Source organism: Engraulis encrasicolus, chromosome 12 (assembly GCF_034702125.1).
Source record: "Engraulis encrasicolus isolate BLACKSEA-1 chromosome 12, IST_EnEncr_1.0, whole genome shotgun sequence".
NCBI lineage: Eukaryota > Metazoa > Chordata > Actinopteri > Clupeiformes > Engraulidae > Engraulis > Engraulis encrasicolus.
In genome coordinates, this window is record NC_085868.1 from 13,084,169 (window position 1) to 13,101,591 (window position 17,423).

The 17,423-nt window shown below is 39.6% G+C and overlaps 1 pseudogene; it reads right to left on the minus strand.

Moving 5' to 3' along the window:
- LOC134460327 (contactin-associated protein-like 4) overlaps positions 1-9,997 on the minus strand; it is a 67,386-nt pseudogene extending 57,389 nt beyond the window's left edge.
- Between the last annotated feature and the right edge of the window lie 7,426 nt (positions 9,998-17,423).

Genomic DNA, 17,423 nt, shown 5'->3' on the forward strand with positions numbered 1-17,423 from the left:
GTGTCTTATTTTTCATGTAAGTTGTCTTGCTTTAAGACAAGTTAAAAGAGGGAGCATGTCGCTAAGCTAGTGAAAGTCAATGGATCCGTGTAGCATGTAGCAATGCTACATGGATGCATTGACTTTCACTAGCTTAGCGACATACTCCCTCTTTTACCTTGTCTTAAAGCAAGACAACGCTTCACATGAAAAAAAAGACACTTTACCGCCTTTATAAACCCCAGCCAATGATTTTAACTGTATTAAGCCCCAAAATAGTGGCATACCCCTTTAATAGGCTTAATTATTATATGAACTACAGGATCCATGTGATTTGGAGCCCTCTGGGAGAAATTGCACATCTCCCAATTTACAATTTTTTTGATGTTTAAAACTTTTAACCCTTTGAGGATCACAAATATGTGATTAGAAATTTGCCCAAAGTTTGAGTTCTCATTATGATGTCATAATGTCTTTGCGAGATTTTTAACACAGACATCTATGGGAGCTGTAGAGTGTTCCAGTAAAATTCTAGAAGAACCTCTAGAAATTCCTTACTCCTCAATAGGACTGCAATGGAATTAGCAGTACTGATCACAATGGACATATTGCAAAATTACCTGATTTATTACCTGCAAAACAATGCCCCGGTGACTGTTGTTGTTGTACTTAATTTCTCTCAGAGGCCTCCAAATCCTGGCCTCCAAAGTACAATGGGAGATTGAGTAGAATACTACAGTTTTACATCATGATTAAGGCCCCAATTGCAAAAAAATCTGTTATGATAGCAGTTATGATAGCATTGAACATAGAAGCAGGCCTGGACCAGCGCCTGCTTAATGGCAACATTTAAATCATTTATAAGGTACAATCTGCATAATGCATGCTAGGTTGAATGTCTGCCCTAGCCTAAAGTGCACGCTTTACATTATTTTTCCCACATTTCAAAAGCCCCCCACTTATAGCCATGGATTCTTGAGTCATTTTTGATGTTTAATCAAAGGAACCGGCAGCAACACTTCACAACTCATCTATCTCGTCCTGGCTCGACATTAAACTGCATTTTAGCGCGCTCAAGAGGCACGACGTCTCTCTCGCCTCCAGTGTAGAGATTCAGCTGCCTACACTACACAACACGATGCCATTAGCGGCGTATCACATTTCCAGTGTTGTGCGGAGATTTGCTGCGATCGGCGATAAGCGCTAAGAAAGTGGTCCCCGCGGGAACTGGCTGGCTGGCGAGCATCTCTTTCTCATGACGCATAGACAGATGGCATCACTGAGCAACTTGGTCATCAGACTGGAGAGGAAAGGAGAGGCGCTCAGCTCACAAAAACAAACTTGCTGTCTTTGACAACACCTGACAACACCCCCCACTCCCCGCTCTCTCTCTCTCTCTCCCCCACATGGGCTTGGCATGCCTTCACATCCTTGGCACCACCTGGCATCATTAGTACTGGAAAGAGGAGGACAGAGTGACTGGATAAGATATTATATTCTGAGGATCTCTGAGGAGGATGTACGTGGGATTTGTCAAGCCTGCCTGCCCTGGCCCACGGCCTAACTTGGCCTGACAGTAGTGAAGTGACAAATCTCATTCCCTGTGACAAAAGGATCATAATAAACAAATACAATTGCAGACATCCTGACTCCCAAAAGATCAGGGGGTCATTTTGGCCGGGGGAAAGGTGACTAATTAGGAAATGGCGGGAAGAAGGCAAACAAGTCCCCTTTTGTCACTGACACCTTCCTCAGGTCCTACGAGAAGAAACACAGAACAAAGGACTTCCTGGGGGGGGGACAGAGCTGTATACAGCTCCAGGCCTTTTTATTAGAATACCATGAAAAAGTTGATTTATTTCCATAATTCCATCAATAATGTTAAACTGTCATGGATTGTAGATTCATGGCCCAGTTTTTTAACTATTCCAATCATTAAATTGTTTATTTTTACACATTTTGGTCTTCCAGCTCAAAAAAAACATGAATTGGGGAATTCACATCATTAGAATATTGTAATAAAATCACAATTTTCTTCATCAAAATTTGTTTCACATCAGTGCACATCAAATCAGTTGAACTTTGGTACTTTCTACACAACATGTTCAATACTTGGTTAGGACTCTCTCTGTCTTAATATTATTAATAATAACGGCCATGATGCGTTTAACATTGAAGTCAATGGCAGAAACAGTGCATGGGAGTAATGGAAGGCCAGATATCCTTGATGCTTTGCCGTCAGCTGTTCTTGTATAGCTGACCTGGTGTCCCACACTTCCCTCTTCAATATACCCAAAGATTTCCATGCAACGTTTTGGTGTTAACTCACCAGTTTAATTCTAACTCAACAGAAATTAAACCCCATTCATTTTCAATGGGGATTCATTTCTGGTTATTTAGAATTAAACTGGTGAGTTAGCGCCAAAACGTGGCATGGAAATCTACAGGGTATATTGAAGAGTGAAGTGTGGGGTACCAGGTCAACAAACAAGAACAGCTGACAGCAAAGCATCAAGGATATCTGGGCTTCCATAACTGCCATGCACTGTTTTTCCATTGACTTCAATGTTAAACGCATCATGGCCATTATGAAGACAGAGAATGTCCTAACCAAGTATTGACCATTGCATGTTATGTAGAAAGTACCAAATTTCAACTGATATGTGACCCGAATTTTGATGAAGAAAAATGTGATTTTATAACAATATTCTAATAATGCGAATTCCCCAATTCATGGGTTTTTTGAGCTGGAAGGCCAACGTATATAAAAAGAAAAAACAATAATGATTGGAACAGTTAAAAAACTGGGCCATGAATCTACAATCCTTGACAGTTTAACATTATTGATGGAATTATGGAAATAGATCAACTTTTTCATGGTATTCTAATAAAAAGGCCTGGAGCTGTATGTAGGGGGAGAGGGTCTGTGATTTGGCAGAGATGTGATGTTGAGACTTTTGTACACAGTAAATTGTATAGTGTTAAAATAACACTTAAAGAGTTAAAATCAACACTGTTTTAGTGTCTATTTGGTCCTGCTCCAGATCAGTGTTAAACACTGGTGTTAGATTTATAGTGTTAAGCTAACACTATAAAGAGTAAAGCAGTTTCGGGGAGCACCCTACTACCAATTTTTAGTTCTAAGAAGGTTCCTGGAACACAAGCCCTTGGTTCCAGTTTAGTTCTGGGTACGTCCCCAGAGAGTCATGTTTGGTTATTTTTCCGTTCTCACTTGGTTGGCAGGAAAGTTTAATTTTCGTTCCTAGAATGTTATATGTGTAGTTCCCATTCCGTTCCCTTATTGTTATCTCACCGTCACTTTATTCCTGTTCATGTCATGTTTGTTCCCTTGCCATTCCCATATGGTTCCCTTAACCTTGTTGGTTGCATATTTGGTTCCTTAGACATGCTCCTGATGTTCCCCCAACCTTGTTTATTATTGTGAATGTGTTTTGGTCCTGCCCCACTATCTCTCACCATAGTTGAGGTACCCTGATCATGGTAATTAAGCACCTCCCATCCTCCACCATGACTGAAACACCCTGCGTCTGGCATCAGTTTGCCACACTGCTCTCTTAAGATAATGTTAAAGTTACTGAAAACATGTAAAATGTCTACATTTTATACATCAGTCTATGCTGTACTGCACCACAATGTGAGAGAAATATCAACTGAGCATGTATAAACACAATCTAGTGGGGATTAATACCAAATGTTTTCCTTTATGAAGTTTAAAATATAACCATACCATCTACATCAAGTGCACAATGGAGCAAGCAATGTAACATGTGCTGTTACTGACTAGCTCACAAAGCAAGGCACAAGATGTAGCTAACAAATGCCATAAGCCAAAAGCGCCTTTAGCTTGCTTGCAAACATCAAGTGCACAATGGAGCAAACAATGTAACATGTGCTGTTACTGACTAGCTCACAAAGCAAGGCACAAGATGTAACAAATGCCATAAGCCAAAAGCGCCTTTAGCTTGCTTGCAAAGCAGGTAAACAAGCGCTATGCTGTGCCATGCTGACCAGCCGGCAGGCAGGCAGGCAAATATTTAAAGCACTGTGACAGTCCAGGTTTATATACAGGCTCAAGAGTACCATGTGACCAGATTGATTAGGAGTTTTGTCAGGTGCAAGCAATTGAATCTTGATATACCAGCCGTAAGTAATTAGGTTTGGCCAGGCGCTGATGGACAGATTGGTTGTGAGGGGCCTGCTTGTTACCGGCAAAGGTGTAACAAGTTCTCAAGTTATTTCTTTCACTCAACACATCTTTTGTGTGATGTTGTGTGCACAGCCAAACCTTAGATCAACCCAACCAAGTTGAGTTAAATGAATGAAATGGAATAAATAAAAAAAAGATTGTGTACATGATTAAATCTGGAGGAAATAATGTTACTAATATGTAGACGTATATGATTTAATCGGGTGGACAGTCATAATTGCTTATGCTCTGAACAACACAGTATAAACAAAGTTGGGGGAACATCAGGAGCACGTCTAGGGAACCAGACGTGACCAGACCTATAATGTAACCATCAAGGTTATGGGAACCATATGAAAACGATGAGGGAACAAACATGAAAAGCAATAAAGGTACGGTGAGAGAACGGCGAGGGAATGGAATGGGAACCACACATATATTGTTCTGGGAACTTAAATTAAACTTTCCTGGCAACCCAGTGAGAACCGAAACAGAACCAAAAATGACGTATCCGAAACGTATCCAGAACCGAACAGGAACCAATGGCTGCTTGGTTTTTACTGTAACCAAAGGGAACGTTTGTAAGTGGTAGATTTTGGTTTGGTAATAACCCCAACCTTTAGAGAACCAAAAGTCAAACGTTTTCTTTACGTTCTCTGTTACTAGGGCATACAATGGCGCAGACAAACTCCATCACCTCGAGGAGGCGGGGGCTCTCTGGAGTACTTCTAACTCCACACAATTTAACAACTTCATTTGTCACTGACACTGGAGAGCATCTCACTCAATTTGGTGTTGGAATTACTCCAATAGTGTTAATAAGCCTTAACACTGCAAAATTAACACTGGCAAATTTACTGTGTATGTTTCCTGTCATTTTATTTCTCCGGTACCGTTATTAAAAATCTGCAGTGCTTACCAATTGAGTTGCTTGTCGCCTGGAATATACATATTTTTTACGACAGTAGCATTTCATTTGCCCTCTGTGATCCATCTCTGGGCCTTCATCAGAGGGGATACGGAAAACAATCAGCCCTACTGCCTAAACTCTTAAATTGTTTTCTGTCATGTTATATTTTTCACATCATTTGGTCGGGAGTTTTGTAGTTCATTAATAAAGGCAATGTGTGATACACAGACCCGTTCCAAATCACACACAGAGGACTAATGCACTCTCTAACTGTAAACGTGGAGTGTGGAGTGAGTCTATCCTAATAGAGGAGGAGTCCTGACTGACTGATGATGTAAATAAGCTCTAGTGTCCCTTCTAATGAGCTGGGAAGGAGGAAATGAAATGTAAATGGGGGAGGAATGAGAAACAATGTGAAGGCAAGGGGACATGGCAGCTGGGTTACTAATGGTGATGACACTGACCACACAAGAGTTGTGGGGAGTGCATTTAAATGTGAACAATTATGAATTTAATATTTTAACTGTGGATGTTTCCTTCTAACAGTTTCACAAGAACATCAGAAGAAAAAGCCAGCATACACACCTGTGCATTCACGCACGCACACACACACACTGCTGTTGCTGCAGAGGGAACACGGTAGCCTACCAGCCTATTGTGGACTGAGCAGTTTTGTGTTTAGCACGCCCATTCATTAGCTACAGCAGCACAGATATAATGATACAACTTTTACATTGACTGTCTTATTTATGCACATCCATTCAGAGTGTAGATTGCATTATATGGTCATTATTTTGCGATCATAGTGAGTTAATAATATAGTATATTTATAGTATATTATTAGTAAGTGAAACAGCACTAGTACCTCTGCTGAGGTGAAATAATAGTTTTCCCTTCACTAGTTCCACCGTTAGGCTCAGCCCATGCCTGAGTTGAGCATGGTTTTGAACTTTAGGGACAGCTTGTCTTTGGGTGCTTGACTGGAGTTGGGGCTGAATTTGTAGAGCACTGAGCTACTCCCATCAAACTCCATCGCATCAGACTCGCAGCAACTACAAGTAAGATCAAAAGGCCTTAGAAAAGTATTACAGTCAACACAAACCAGTAATGAAGCAAGAGTTCATATAGACACAAAAGAGTTAGCTAGACGGAATACATTTGTTCATTCATTAATTTCATAATCCATCTTCAGCAAAAGTAGTACATCCCTGGGTGTGAAATGTTTCTTATGGCACTCTCTCTCTAATTTATAGCTCATTGTAACAAAGCAGTCAGCTAGCCCCTGTTATCCAACACTTTAAAATTAATGCACTCAACAATTCCCGGCAAGTTGTCAGACTTCACTGAAATTTAAATAACAGCACTTCAAACACGATGCATTAGCATAGCGTTCCACTTTTATTATTGACGGGTCTTTGGTCTCCTTTGTTCAACTGTCAACACAAGTTGATCAAGCGTCTATGCATTATGACCAGCAGTGAAAAGCCGCCATTGCGTCCTGTTTTATGTGCAACCCATCGCCCTTGCCTGGTATGCTCAGTTCGCTGGCTTAATTGCCCAGTAATGATTCTGGCAAGTAAAAACTGCCATGAAAATACCATTATTAATTATAAAAGGAGGGACAGTTCATCTGTTCTCTGGATTCCAAAACGTTTGATGATTCAGGAGATGGTCCAATACAATCCATCAGCACTATCCAGTTTCATTTACGCCATAATGCATCTACTCCTATCATTGGTGCTATCATTAAAAAAACAATAATGTATTTATGTAAAAGCAAATCATAAATCAGTTTGCAGATGGCAAATGTAGGCTATTATATGGCGAGCCCCCATACATTCATGGGTATTGGTTTATTTACACTGAAAAGTTGTCTAGCTGTGAAGAAGACATTTTATCTCAGGAAGGAAGAAGACAAGGAATAGAAAAACATTTTACAGCAGTGATGTTGTATACATTCTAAACAGCTTGTACACTTTAGCTTTGCCACATTTCATCATCCAAAATGGCTTATTTCAGTTTGTGAGCATTTTGTCTGCCTCAATCTTTTGAGAGCATTTTTGCCTACTCTGTCATTTTATACACCATAAAGTACTTACTGTATTGGCAACCGTATGCTTCCAGTCTTAATCCAATCCTTCCATTAGGGTTCCAGTCCAGGGGAACAACTCTTAGGAATCGAGCGAACATGGGCTGGTGCAGTTTGAATGGCACAACACTGTCAGCATTGGTGTTATTCGAAAGAAAGAAAGAAAGAAAGAAAGAAAGAAAGAAAGAAAGAAAGAAAGAAAGAAAGAAAGAAATGACAAGAAGCAGTTTAAGGCATCAATGCAGTACAGGATTTTCTTTATTCTTTTCCCCTCTCTATAATGAACCTGTGATCGTGGTCTGATTACGCTTATTTACAAGGTGACAGAGCAGGTCAATTAATGTTGTGCTCCATTCAATTATCACAATGACCCATTAAGTGTACGTGCTCTATGCGCAAATTAAGCTGTTCATTCATTCGTACATCTCCATAATAAGAAAATAACCAGAACACCTAACAGTGTATTCACCTGTTTACATTCTACCCCTACTTTGGACCTCTACACCTTTAGTACAGCCTGCGAAATCAGCTTAATGCCTTAAACATTGTGTACAACACTATGTGTTGACAGTAGGGCATTTTGCTAGGCAGTCTCTTAAACACTAAACCCAGCATGTTTGAGCAGCAAGGATAAGAGAGAATTTCACTGTGGTGTTGACCTGGGAAAGTCGCTTGCAACTGTGCAGGCAGCCAGCGATCGATACGAGCACTTTGTACTTTCTCACTGCTTCTTCTGCCACGGCTTCTCTTTCGGGATCACTGGACCCTGCATGCCCAATCACCCACCCTTTTAACACATTGACTCCCATGTAGGTAAAATGACCTTTTTCCATGTTTTTTTTTACCAGGTGTTGACTCCCAAATGGCAAAAATATGTTTTACTAGTACAGTCAGCATCCACTCTATGGCACTTTATAGTATCCTTCAGGCAATAAACACGGAAGACAGCAATTTTGCATTGTGTCTGGCCGAGTTAAACTGTCTGGGGAATAACGCAAGGATCGTTAGATCCTTACAAATGGCAACTGAACTGTGAGTTAATCAATACCCTCTGACTTGTAGTTGGGTCACCAGACAGATAAGTTGGATTGTTTATTCTGATTTTTTCAGGGCTGAGCAGCAGCAGCCTCACCAATTACAACAAAATGACCAAGAAAACACTGAATATGTGTGGGACTACAGTTTGGACCCCAAAAAGGACCCTTTGTTGGTTATTTGTATCCACATGGGAACTTTTGGAGCACACATAAGAAGGCCACATAAACAGGCACACACACACACACATACAGTACAGGCTGACAGGCAGACACACACACACACACACACACACACACAGAAACACACACACACACACACACACACACACACACACACACACACACACACACACACACACACACACACACACACACACACACACACACACACACACACACACACACACACGCACACACGCACACACGCACACAGCAGAAAGACAATCTTAAAGGTAGGAGTTTGCCAACTCACTCCGGTGCTGTCTTCTTGTCGATACTGTCTGTCTCGTGTCACTGAACAGCCGAGCTGCCATATCGGCCCTGAGTGGCGATGGCTGTGATTTCAGTCCGCTCCCCGAGGTTGATCTCCACCCACTGGTACTTATTGGAGTCCAGCGGCGACCAGCCTCCAGCTCCTGTGCAGTGGAAGATATTCAGGCAGACAGATGTGTGGAAGTGTCAAAAGTAGAAGTAGATTTGTGATGAATTGTGAATACAAGTAGTGGATGATATGACACAGTTATTGCAGCGGTTATTTCACTGTACCTAATGAGGTAGAATAACAGTGACCCTTAGAATGATGTTTTAACAAAAAAAATCAAACAAACAAAAAAACATACACAATGACCTCAGAATCAGCTGATCTTACGACAGGCACAGTTTGATGCGAACTAGTTGCTCTGTTAAGTCACGTGTTGAAGGTTGTTTTTTTTTTAACTTTTCCTACGTCTACAGACATCTTCAAACAAATAAGTCAATTGTGGAAAAAGTCCATTGTAATGTCCACTGTTTGCTTCCATCCCAGCAATAATAATAAATCTAAGGAATGTAATGTATGGGTATTAATCTCTTGGTTCAATATGTCCAATGTTTCAAGTATTATAAACCAGAGTCCTAACCCACTGTCAGTGACTTACAGTAGTAAGCAGAATCTGCCCCTTAAAGTTGGTCCTGCACTTCACTTCTGTACTTTTAGGCTATAGTCTAAACAACGGGTCTGATTCATGGATGAATCGTATTCTTTAAGCCTTTTGTGAACAAAAGCACTCATGTTACATGCATTTTCAGAAACCATATTCAGGCAGATTCAGTGGTTTCGAAGGACATATCAGGGAAGGCACATGATAAGGAACAACATGCTGTGCAATTAAAAAAGTGTGTAATACTTCAATGGTAACAGTCTGAAAGACACTGCACGATTTAGTTCATGCCTGGAGGGAGCCACGCATCCTCCGACTGTTCTACAGTAAGTAGGCTATCTCACTCTAAAGTCACCTGGATTCGCTAATGTGCACCTATTGCAGCTAACCGCAGATTGTAACAGCGGGACCATGTGCAGAGGTGAACACACAACTGTTCTTTCCTCCAACCACCACTGATGTGATCATTGATAGTTTAGAATAAGGCTATGAGAAAGTTTGGGAAATCATTATATTGGTTTGTTTCTGGCTGTGTTTTTGAAGCAGTAATTTAATTTCAGCAGTAACTTAAATTTAAAATGTTTACACATTGCCTCATATGTCACATAAAATTAGGTAGGCCTATTTACTCGCCATGATTTGACTCCCAACTCGTAAAAATGTTTTTACTTTTGTTGTTGTTGGGTTTTCTTTCTAGAATGTTGAGTTTGATAACTCTGTGATGAACATAACTGACACTGAGCATGAAAACTCTTACATATTCACAATTTGAATATTTCATCTGGGTATTTGATCACAACACAATATTTGACAGCTATTAGAGTGAAGTATCAAATTATGCACTTCCTGATCACATTGTGTCAAATCTCATGGGGTAGCCTTTTCAAAACAAGCCGTGTTGCCAGTGTTTTTTCAACTCGTTGACATACGGAAGGACAAGGTGTTTTGCTCTCATCAATTTTCAAAAGTTAAGTGCGACAATGGGAGATTAAGGAAAAAATAGCACAACAGATGGGATGGCAGCAGTAACAAGCAGCTTTTGGTGAGTCTTATTTTTTCTAAAAGACAATGCCTGTTAAGTGACATTAGCTAGCACTTCAGAATATATTGCTGTAAACATAGTAGGCCTTCTGATTCAGGTGGGGTTTTTTCCATTAAAATAGGCTACTTACTGGACTTCTTGGGGAATGAAAACACATTTATATTCACAATTTGAACTCAGAACCCTAAAGAAGGTATGTAGACCATTAAAATGAAGTAGAGCTCACCTTTGCTGATCTAATCAGCTGCTACTTCAAAAGCTAAACAAGAGATATACTGATAATGATTTTCCAAAAGGTAGCCCAAACTTTCTCACATCACTGTGTTAAACCATGGATTCTTTTAAACATTCACTCGACTGATGCCATAATTGTAACTTCAAAGACAAAAACAAAGTGAGAAGTATAACATTCAGCAAAATTTTCTTGCCTGCAACCCTGGGCTCCAATTAAGCCACTTCTATTTAAAGGCACTGCAGTAATCGAATTTTGCTGTCACAAAATGGGATGAGTTAAACTGGCACCCAGGTGTGGGCACAAATACTTTAAATGCACACGGGTGATTCTCACGAAGCTAAAAAAAACAATGGCAATGACTTTTTAATGGTTAAATATGACAGGGATTCTTTTGATAATATACATGACTGAAGAGCGAGACGTGTACTTTCTGGCACACTAGTTCATTTTAAGAAATATTATTTTTATTTTCCACTTTTTATGCATTTTATAGGCAAATTCTCATTACCGAAATGTGTCCCGACCAAAATTTCTGGTCTTTGAATTAGGGTAAAACATAATAAAAACTTTAAAAATACAGAAATGACACTACAAGAGCGTTAGTCTATGTCCGAAGTTTCATTAAGTGTTCCTTGTTGGCAATTTAAATAATGAACACTAATGAATATTTCAAGAAAAGATCGTGTCCCCAAGTTTTTCTTCTCATTACCGCAATATATTTCAGAACTACAATTAAAAGCCATCAGAATTTCAATATGAGCTGAAACTACCTCCAATTCATCTGTACTAACAGGAGATTCAAGATTGCTACATGATTAGTCAGCCTTATTGTTTGTGCCTGTACAATGTCACAATTTGTCTCAAAAATATGCAAATACGACAAAAGTGGTTCTCATTACCGAAATCAGTCAATATTTCGAAATGAAAAAGATTTTTTCATTTTAAACTTGCTTGGTAATAGGGTATTCCTTTTCAGAATTCAACAATGGTCATGAATTAGCTATGTCATAATTACTCAAGTTACAGTTAGCATTATTGTGCTGAGCCATCTCATTACCGCAATACACATTCTCATTTCCGCAATGTTTTAAGTACCTTTCGGTAATGAGGATTGTTAATTTCGGTAATGAGACTCTATGGTGATTTACATTTAGAATATATTTTCATGACATATATGTATTTCACTTTTTATTTATGTACATTTTTAAACATGCAACTGCAACCTTAAATAGAAATTATATTTTTGCAGTATAAATATTGTCACTATGTCACTTAATTATAGTTAAAGCACTTGATGGAAGTGTTAAGTGAAATTGCATCCATTTCAGGTTGAAATATGCAATTGAATCGATATTCGATATACAATATTGTAAGTAAACAAAGCAAAAGTAAATGCCTAACATAAACAATAGTTCCTTCAACTAATGGGGGTTGTCTGTAAAAGTGATCATCTCCATATACATTGCATAGGCTAAATTCAGTGGTCATATAGGTGTTGTTCATAGACCATTTTTCTGTTCTCATCCTTTCTGGCTAATGTTGTGGTAACATTTACATTTTGTCCCACCCTTGGAAGAACAATAACTTAATCGACTATGGGCCAGAAACCCTGTTGTGAGAGTTAATTGAGAGTAGCAAGTCACAACTTAATTCTTGCTCACATGCCAACCCATGAATCAATATTCTGGCTGTTTCCACCCTCGAAATGTGGTCTTTTGATGCAAAAAATGGTCAAATTGCCTAGTGATGTCACCCAATGCAAAGGCAATTGCAAACAACGAAGCCAGCACTCGCTGTGAAGTTGTCAGATTGCGTAGATGGCAAAAAGGGAAAAAGTTGGGAGACAAAATCGACTCACTTCAAGTCTATGTGCTTTCCCAGAAATTGACAGGTTTTTTTGCTTCCTGTGTTTGGTTGTCATACCCTCATTTGTAGTGGGTTTGAGTATTTATCCTTTTTTACTAACTTGACTTCCTTCCAAAATCTTTGTGGTGTCACAAAAGGCTTGGCATTTGAAATAGCAGTGAATAGGCCTTTTTAGCGAATTCAGTGTGAAGCAGTTTTTAGAATATTTCAATCAAAACTAGTAAGAAGAATCATTTGGAGGAATGCTGTAGTTGCCTTTACACTTTCCCAAATTAGAAACTGCTTATGCATGTTGTTTGCAACTTTTAGCAAGGTTTCAGGCCCCATACTCCGATCCTTTAGCCATGCTCAAACACCCATGTACCCATCTTTTAGTCATGCTGTGGGTTCTTGATGTCCTGGGTAAGTGGAGAGGCAACTGGATCAAAACAGCCTCCAAATGCACTTTGCACTGATTTAGCTGAAAATGCCCATTCACAGCAATTCAAAATTCCAAGTCTATTGTGCCACCCGTTGACAAGTACCAAACATGCTAGAAAATGACAAGGAAGTTAAGGTAATGCAATGGAACAATACTGCAAGAGAACAACATTTTAATTCTGTTTCATGCACCCTATACTATTATGGGCATGTCTGATATTGTCCTGAAAACCAAACATTTTTTCTTTTTCAAAAATGCGAGTGAAGTGAAAGCCCACTTGGGAAACTACAACTCCCATTGTCATTGTGATCCAGCACTCCACAGCACACACATGAACACTGCACACAAAAGAATGGCATTTATGCCTCATCCCCAATAGCACCTGAATGGGAGCAGTACTATGATCAGGGTACCTCAGTCATGGAGGAGGATGGGGGAGATCACTGGTTAATTACTCCCTCCACCAACCTGACGGGTCGGGAATCGGGAGTCTGATGATGACGTAACCCATGACTGCCATTGATGTGCAATGTGCAACACAAGCAGTTAGTGGTGTTCAGTGATATTTCATAACACATAACGTTCATTGTGAATTCCAGCTTTGGTCCGGACAGCATTATGGTGATACTGTACCGAAAATGTACCGAACTGTGACCCTAAAACCAAGGTGTACCAAACCCGCATACCATACAAGCTACTCTAGTCATCTCTTGTTCCTTCTACTACCTACTTCCTAGTTGCCGGTGCGTGCTGAGTCAGAAAAAAAGTCCAGTGCACGACCTTGCACTGCGACATGATTTTCCTCATGACAGATTTAGATTTCTGGTCCACTATAGATTTTTGGCTGGAGAGATAAGTGGTGAGTTGTGATGTCATTCAGGGTGGGGATGAGGAGTGGGATGTATGCGCTTCATTGGGGTCATCAGGTGGCTACCCTCCGGTGTTTTGATGATGGACTAACTTTAAATTCAGAGTGCACCCCATGGCCTTCACCCCCTATACTATGATGTTACTTTGGTGCCCAGGAGGGGCCTCACCTCTTCACCTACTGCAGGGGTGGGGAACCTTTTTCATTCGAGGGGCCTCTTCAAATTTATCTGAGGATTTCCCCCTGCACATTAGGCCTATATTGAAGGCAGCCACCTTTAAAACAGACCCCACCTTCTCTAGTTCCCCTGAATATAACTTAATTGTATTGCAAATGTTGATTCCTTTACAAAATATGTCATATTTCATGTGAAGCTGCATAACATTGATTTTATATCGGGGGCCTGATTAAACGGCCTCAAATGGCCCTCGAGACAGGTTCCCCACCCCTGACCTATGGTCTTTTATGGTCTTTGGCTGGGTCAAGTCTTGAATCCCAATATCCTTCAGTAGCTTAATGAATGGTTTTATATAGAATATATTTATCATCTTATTAGGTGTCATTTGATTAGTTCTGCCCTGGAGACTCTGTCATTGTGCTAATAATAATAACAAATCACATCACTTACTAATATTAGGCTTTAGTTCAATTTATTCCTCCTTATTCTCATTACCGAAAACTCATTCTCATTACCGAAATGTATCCCTCATTACCGAAATGAGCACTTAATTGTAAAAAAAAAGTACTAAAGGAAAACTGTATTCATATATATTTTTTATGAACACAGTACCTTTCATGTTTCTTTCACTTCAATATATTTTTGGACCGAAATTGTAGGTTTTCACTGATTTATTCTAAAATTAAAGAGGAAAACAAATGATCCTATTGCGGTAATGAGGTAAAATGGTAAAATTCTTAAACTACAATAATAAGGAAAAAAACTTTTTTGAGTGTTTTATGTAGCCCCTAGTACAACTATCAATATTCAATGAACAAAACTGCAAGAACAATTAAGTTTCCTAATACATTTCATGAAAGACAAAAATTGCGGTAATGAGCATTTTAGCAGACATGGACTTTTAAAACGTTAAAAAAATTGTTTTAAATAGTTGTCAGGAAAGTTGATATTATTGTGCTTAGTAACTGTACACTTTAATGTAACCGATTCAAAAAGAAATTCAATCAAAAAAGCATTTTGAAAAAATGGTTGTCAAAACAACTTTGTTGCGCGTTTCGTGAGAATCACCCACACATGCATTCCTGCATTCAGCGGAAATGGATCCTAAATGTCAAAATTGCTTCACCTGCAGCTGTCCACTTGCCTGAAATTTAGACATTGAGAGCACTAAATGGTCGACCACAGGTTGCTCAGCTGTTGGCGGGCGGCTTTGGACCTTATCATTACCTAAAATGTGAGAATACAAATGATGTGGGCTGATCTTCCCAATGTTCACATTTAGTCTAAGCAATCTACCCCCACATACAAAACATTCACAATGTCAACATTGAGTGAAATGCATTCTCTATGATGGAGAGATGGTGCATGAAAGCCTGACAAAGAAGAATGGGGGAGGGTTTTAATTTGAAAAATACATATTGACACAATATTGCTATTGTGAAAATCTGAAAATCCTATACTGTTACTGCCCAGCCCTAATTTGTGGTTAATTTACTCCAACTCTCTACTCACTGTGCTCTCATGTGGCCAGTACGCATGATTATATGCTGACACATTACAACACCAGAATTGCCAGGAAAGCCAAAAACATCACCTATGACAATATATATCAAGCACACCACCTGCACACTCCTACAATCAGGGAGAAGGTAAGTGGTGTCAACAATGATCGATTCTGCGATCCGAATCGATCCGGGGCATGGACGATCCAGGATCGATGCGGCAAGTTCCAGGATCGATGCGGCAATTTTTTAAAGTTTCAATTACTTCCGTGGATATTTCGAGAGCAAATGAATGTTAAATTAAATGAAAGTACTTCAAAGCATTGCAAGACTGATACAGACTGATCCAGACTGATCCAGAAAACAGCCAATAAATTGTTGCTCAGTATCTGACTACTTGTATTGCCTCATCATGACTGATGAAACATTTGCTTTGCTTTCAGTAGAAATGTAATGCATTGCAATGCATTGTAGAATTGAATCGGATCGGATCGAATCGCATAGAATCGAATCGAATTGGATCGCTACCTCCTGAATCATGATCGAATCGTGATCGAATCGGATCGTGAGGGCATTGCCGATCCACACCACTAGAGAAGGTACCACAGCATCCCATGCAATACACACTTTAGGGACAGTCCCTACCCACAAGCCATCTTGATACTTGAATATGCACTAGCACTTTATAGTTACTCTACTAGCTGGCCTTCCTAACTCTGTGCAATGTTTCCATGTTCTATGTTATTGTATGTGTCGTTCCCTGTTATTCATATGTGTGCCACCTTGGTTTTCTTTCATTACTCATGGAGGAGGTAATTACTTGACTTTAAATGGTAGCTTTTTCCAGGACAAACGCAGAAAAGCCAACTTTGTAGAATTAGCACAGGTAGCCTAACTGGTCATGCTAACACAAACATATGGCAGACATGGGTTTTCTTTGAACTTTTGAGGCTAGCATAAAACCATGTAACCAGAGACGAAAGCATTGATGAAAGATATGAAGATGGATGAAAAGAGATGAAAACATTGCCGAATTCTGCTTTCTTTATAGCTGTGCGTGGGTGGTTCTCATGTGACAACTTTGGTTCCTAATGTAACTGGTGCAAGGACGGGCACCAGCACTATTTTGACCAGTCTGAAAACAGTATATAGGTGCACAAATATTCTGTGCATTACAATTAGCTAACAACAGTCAACAGCTTTGGATGCTGCTAAAGACCTCCCAGATGGTGTTTATGCACTGTAGCATGCTATGTGACACATACGTGGCTACGTTAACATTTGGCAGACACTTTCATACACCTAGTTTTCATAACAGCTTTCCTTTGTCTCTTTGGCATATATCTCGAATCATCATTCATCATTCTTATGATTCTCATCCAAGCTTCGACACACAGAATGTGCAACTGCGAGGACATATTTGAAAATGCGGCCAAAACATGAGCTGCTTTCTGTCTTTGCATATTTGAGGAGACCGTATTCCCAATCCCAACTGTGCTGCTTCAGAGAACTGATCAATCACTGGTTCATTTTCAGTGTCAATGGCTGCCTCTTGCAACTTTAATTGAGCAGTTTTTGTCTGTCCAGAATGAGACTTAGACATTTAGAATGTAGAATAAAATGATATGTAGAAAATATGATTAAGCAAGGCAGACAACTTTTGCAACTTGAAAGGTTACATGTCCGGTGGACAATGGCAAATGATTTAACCATTAATACATACCATTCGATAAAGAGTATGTATGAGTAACATATGCTACGGATTCGCTCACATAAGTGAAACACAGAACAAGTGTTTCAATTGTCTCTTTCATCGTTTCCACTCTAATGAAATATTATAATGGAAAATGCATAACTGTCCATTAATAGCAAAGTAAGGCATTTGTAAAGCTTGGTTTGAACATGCATGTTGAGACAAACTAAGAAGACATGGGTTATTGTAGCTGTCTT